The sequence below is a fragment of the Enhydra lutris genome, unplaced genomic scaffold (genome assembly GCF_002288905.1).
Source record: "Enhydra lutris kenyoni isolate GAN:26980312 unplaced genomic scaffold, ASM228890v2 scaffoldscaffold7, whole genome shotgun sequence".
Classification (NCBI taxonomy): domain Eukaryota; kingdom Metazoa; phylum Chordata; class Mammalia; order Carnivora; family Mustelidae; genus Enhydra; species Enhydra lutris.
This window is the reverse complement of record NW_019154091.1, coordinates 39325108-39331107: the sequence shown is the minus strand read 5'-3', so window position 1 is coordinate 39331107 and position 6000 is coordinate 39325108.

Sequence of the window (6000 nt, the reverse complement as noted above, 5' to 3'; positions counted from 1 at the left end):
CCACATGGTTCTGTTTTGAAGCCAGGGTTGCAAACCACTGCCTTAAACAAGATATGTGGGATTAGATGTAAGGAACGAGGAAGACGGAAAAGTCAGGACCCTGGCCTGGGAAAGCAAGTGGATGATGATTCTGTTTTGTAGCGGAGCTAACTCGGAGGAAGGAGGGTTCCAGAGAGAACAGATCTGGGGGTGGAGAGGAGAGCAAATGTGTCCTATCTTGTACTAGCTGAGTTTGAAGTGGAAATGCACAGATGAACATAGGGCTATGGACCTTCCAGTAGAGATAGAGACTCAGGAAGGAGCGTAGAGGCAAAGGTAGAAGTTGAGAGGAGGTGCGATTATACCGGGAGCACAAGGAGGGGGCCCAAGGTGGGGACCTCCTGCTGAAAAAGACCATTCCATCCCTAAAGGGATTCTCTCCTGACGCCCAGTTCCATCTTAACCATGGCAGCAAGTGCACCAAGATCCCTCCAGATAGGGGACCTCAGTACTGTTTGTAGAACCACATCATAGCACTGGAAAAACATACTGGGATTCTTCCTCTGGCTCGGAATTCAAATGCTAGGGAGGCAGTGACCAGGGCGTGCCTACAAAATCCTTGGTTGATCCGCCAAAGAAGAAGAAACACAACTAATTATCCACTGTCTTTCCTCAAGCCTGCTGAATCAGAAGAATCAGCTAGGACACCTGTTCCAAATAGAAATGTTCATACTCAGACTCAGAGCTGCTCACTGAGAACCTCCAGGAGAGGGCCCTGGGACTCTGCATTTTTAACAGGTTCCCATGTGACTCTTAAGAGAGTGTGAGTTTGGGGGCGCCTGGGTGGTTCAGTGGGTTAAAGCCTCTGCCTTCAGCTCAGGTCATGATCCCAGGGTCCTGGAATCAAGCCCTGCATCAGGCTCTCTGCTCCGTGGGGAGCCTGCTTCCTCCTCTCTCTCTGCCTTGCCTGACTACTTGTGATCTCTGTCTGTCAAATAAACAAATAAAATCTTTAAAAAAAAAAGAGAGAGAGAGAGAGAGAGAGAGAGAGTGTGTGAGTTTGGGAAGCACTGCTCTGTGGACAAGAAAATTCTCCCTCTTTGCCCTGGTTTGTAGCAAAGACGGTCTGGGCTTTTCTAGTTTGGCCCAGGATGACAGGAAGTGATTGGCTAGATATGGCAGAATCAGTGGAAAGATTTTATGAGTTGGTCCTGTCACTGGAAACATTCGGTTTCCCATGTATGTCTTCTTTTCCTCCCCTTGCCCAGTGTGATGTTCAACCCCGGACACACTCACCCAGTTCTCCTAAGAGAAAACATTACCAAAAACAGCTTGCTGCCTTGAAATTTAGGAAGATAAATCCTTCCTGAACCTATCTGCTGGCATGTTCATCTATTTCCAGTTAGCTTTATACAGACTGAAAGGTCCATGTTCATCCATTTGGTTCGAATCAGTTTAGAAAAATAATGCCCTTGAAAGGAAGAAAAGATTACAATTGATCTTTGGGGGGAATCAATCTAAAACGCTTCTCCGAGTTTTGCTTTGGGGGATGTTTTCCTCTTTTATATTTGTAGCTTGTTCTTGTGTGGTTCTCCTAGGAAACTGCGCTTTCCCAAGCTTGACAAAGAAAAGCCTCGGGGAAATAAAACTTGGATGTAATGAAACGCACGCAGCCCAACAACTGGAGAAGCTCCTTTCTTATCTCCAAGCCTCAGGCTTGTGAGTAGCTCTTCACACAGTGGATTTAAGTGTTTGTATATGAAAAAAATCAACTCATGGTTAATCAGCAGGTATTCATCAAAATTATTTCAGGAGAAGTGGCACTGAAGACCCCTGAACAGACAAGACAGAATCTGACCGTGGTGTTCTCTGAATGAGGTAATCCATCCCCATCAGCCTGTGATGAGCAAAGAAATACGTCTCCCCAAAATTAAATTCATTCATGCAACAAAGGCTCCTATGTGTGCAGACACTATGCTGGGCTCTGGGAATAGAAAACAAGTTGCTGTCTTCCTGAAGCATACAGAGGGATAAGAAAGAAAAAAAAAAAAAAACAGGTGAAACAGCAAATAAATACAATATCAAATTGTAAGTGCTCAGAAGAAAACAGATCGATCCACTGAAGACCAGCTACTGGGAGACCCCAGCATTACCGTGATGGATGAGGGCTCACAAAGGAAGCCATATTGGACTGAGGTGTAAACACCGTGAAGAAGATTTTGGAGAGCTTTGGGAAGAGCTGGAGTAAGACCCAAGTGGGAGGCATGTAGAATTGGCCCCTCCCTCAAAGGAGGGACTTAAGGGAAAATTTGTCTCTAAGGGAATGATTGAAACCATCCAGAACCCTAACTTGCAGATTCAGACCCAAGAAGGACTGGCAAACCAGACGGTGAGTCCATTACAAGATGGCGGAATGTTGATTCCCCAGATGCAGGGGCAGCCAGGCAGGGTTTGAGGTGACCAGCGCCCTAGACTGGCTACATCCGGCAATGAGTGGCAGCATCCATTTACCCCCCCTCCCCATTCACCTCCACCCATTTAAAATATTTGTGTGACTTTCTAAGTGTCCCAATAGGTGAAAATGTTTGAGAGGCCCTGCTTCAGGGTTTAAGCCCACCCCAATAGCCTCGTAATTACCTACCTGGGACTAACCACAACTATGTGTATAGGATACCTCCTCAAGTTTCTTCACTATCTATAGGAAGCTCTTTCACACTGGAACACATGTCTGGCCGAAGACACATGCTGAGAAGAACAGGGATCTGGAAAGCTGCAGAAAGTGAGGTAATGCTATTTGATTGTGACACCGCCCTAAGGCTACATGGGGACGGTTGTGGAAAGCTAGGTCACAGGGGTGGGTTGTGAGCCCTAGGGAAGGGACAGCTGGTGGCATGCCTCCTTCTCTGCTTCACCACCAACAATCTTCTGTTTTGTTAACTAATGTGAATGGAAATTATTTTTTATTGGCACCGTAATCTGTATGCATACCTAGAGTTAGTCAGATTAAGGATATGATCTCATCTCACTGTGGAAAGGGCTGTGTACCTGATGGTCAACATCTGATCTATGTACACATGTATAGATGTGCTGTGGGGGTGGGGGTGAACATTCAGGTGCGTTTACCAGCAGACACCCCACACATAGACTAGGGATCTCAGAGACTCTCACAGACTGCTGGAAAAAAATATTTGGAGAGCCTAAAAACTTTTCCACTTTCCCTCTATGCAGAACTGATAAAGCATTATATTTCTTCCTCTTCTCATTTCCTCTTAATTTGCAACACACATGTGCATGTGCACGAACACACACATACACACACCAGCCACCTAAACAAAGAATTCAGGCTCCCATGTGGTATGTCCCAGCTACCAGGCGTGTCAGGAAAAGGAAGGGCCAGAGGACCCAGCCAGTGCCTTTGAAAGGAGGTGGTGGGGGGGGAGGTTGGTCAATGTCATTAAAAGAACCACCTGCACACGCCAGGGTCTGTGCCTTTTGGAGGCTGCTTCCCCTCACACCATCCCCCTCTTTCATCACAAATGACCTTCTGGGAACTTAGATGCAAAAACAGCCTCTCTTACTAAGAGGTTCTGCGGTGAGGTTGCCTAATTGCACAGACAGTTCATGACACTCTGGGAATTGTAACTTCGTGTTTTCCTGAATTTCTGATTCTTAAGGCCTTAATTTCCATTTCACCTCATGATGCTTGTTTCTTCATTATTTGGCCAGCCCCTGATTCTCTAACCCTCCCTCCCACCTATCAGCCTTCTCTCCCTCCCGCTTCAGCCCACCCCCACATTTTCTTCCCAACTCAGCCTGGTCCTCCTCCCTCTCTCACTGCTACTTCAATACAGCCATGCTTACTCTGACCTGCTGCCTGCTTCCCAAGTGTTCACAGGGTTCATGGGTTTATGACTCAGACTCTAAGCTCAGGTTATGCAAGCACAACCCACAAACCTTTTTGACTTTGCTGAGCAATACAAACCATGATTTCTTTCTTATGCAATGAATCAACCTCAAAGGACAACAGGGACCAGTTTTTTGGTACTTAAAAAAAATGGTAGCTTTTGTGTAAAGAACTCAAGCGGGCGATATTTCAGGCACTAGCTGCATGGACCTCAGGCAGATATGGCACCCCAGTTTCTGTTAAGTTCAAGTGCCTTTGCAGAGGAGTCTACATAATCATCATTTGCCAACAAAGTGTTGTTAACTATAGCACGCAAGGTCTTCACATGGCACCTTCCAGTCCTAAGCAAGGCTGTGAAGAATTGTTTTGTAAAATAAAACTACTAGCCGGGGGATAGATTGTGACAACCAACACTGACACACAAACAGGTAAGGGTGTGTGCCAACAATGAAGAGCGTTTTTGTTCTCACCTGAAGGCTGGGGGTGGGGTGGTGGGTTGGGGTTGCAGGTGTGGGAGAAGAAAACTACGGTAACACTGATAACCCCTCCATGGTTTTTAGACTCCAATACCAGGAGCAACACAGCCATTGCAAAGTCCAGAACCCTGAGAGTTCCAGCACTCCCTGGAGCTTATCTACTCCGGCCGACTTCTAACAGAACTCCCCCATCATCCTCAATGGAGCGTCATTGAGCTCGAACACCTCCAGTGGAAGATGACCCACCACTTGGCAGGAAGCTCTTCTGGGATCTGCCTTCCTGAAATTTCTTACCGTTGAGCCACCTCTTAGGCTGTTCTAATTAAAGACAGCTGAGCGGCAGCATGGGGTTATGTGTAAGAGATCCCGCTTTGACCCTCTAGCCCTATCATTTGGTAGCTGTGTCACCTTTGTGTTTCCGTTTCTGCAGGTATGATGCAAAAGCAAGATCATAATCATAATAACTCATAACGTTTCTATAAGTAGCAAATGATATTGCACAAACAGAGCCCTTCAAAAGGAAGCTGGCACAGAAGAGGAACATGGTAAGTGTTCCTCGCTATGCAAACGTGCCCTGCAAAGTCTTGCCCTCTCCAGGTCAAAGATCTCCATTCCATCAACCCTGTTGTGTAACATGTCATTCTAGAAAGAGCTCCCGTCTTAGAAGCTCCTCCATCACAGTGAGATGCACAGAAGAGGATTTAATATTCTGTTGTGATAGACTGTGCCCCCTCATTAGGCGGGAACAACACCCGCCCTGACCCAGGCTTCACGATTTCACCAATGCTTGCCTACGATGCCATTGGCTCTTCACTCTTCTAAACCACATCACTGGGTGCTGTCAGTCTTGTAGACACCTAAAACTACCAGCCCTTTTTCATGAAAACTACTGTCAAACCAAGCCTTTCCAAACAATGTTTATGTGATTTATTTTGGAGGTAAGAATACATTTCCATCTATTAAAGTAAATTCTTGGTGTGCAATCTTGCTTCCAGTCCTCTGCAATACAGTTGCCTTCCATTTTATTATTCAGTCTTTCCTAATGTTGTGTCATGTGCAAAACTGGATAAATATGTTTTATCTTTATTCGAGTGGTGGATTAAAGTGTTACCCACACAGAGCCAAAGCAGAGCCCTGTGGAAAACCACTAGAGACCTCTATCTCTAAATGATCAGGTCTTCTGGAATGTTTGACTTAGGACTCCACCTAACTTTATTACCATTACCCCTGCCTTTTCCCATCTTGTTCATAAAGATAGCATGCCAAACGCAATATATGCTTTTCCTGTTTCAATTTCTTATGGGTGAAAAAAAAGTTGATCTGGAATTATTCCTTCTTAGAGAGAGGTAATAGTTTTACGTAATCCCTGGGTACAGTGCTGGCCCCCACCACCATGCCCGAGAGCTCAGGGCGTAGCTACATGGGCTTGCCAGAGGTTCATTTTTTTTAAATTGAGTTGATAAAAATCCAGCAGGATTAATAGATCAGAATACGGAAGGAAGCCTGGAGGAGAAGCAGCTGAGACCGGATGGTTTGGTGTTGTACCTGTGGTAACCAAATTCCATTCAAGGGTCACCTTCTTTTCTGTAGAAGATCCTGTTTGGATCTGGTACTTGAGACACATGGCTCAGGTCATGACAA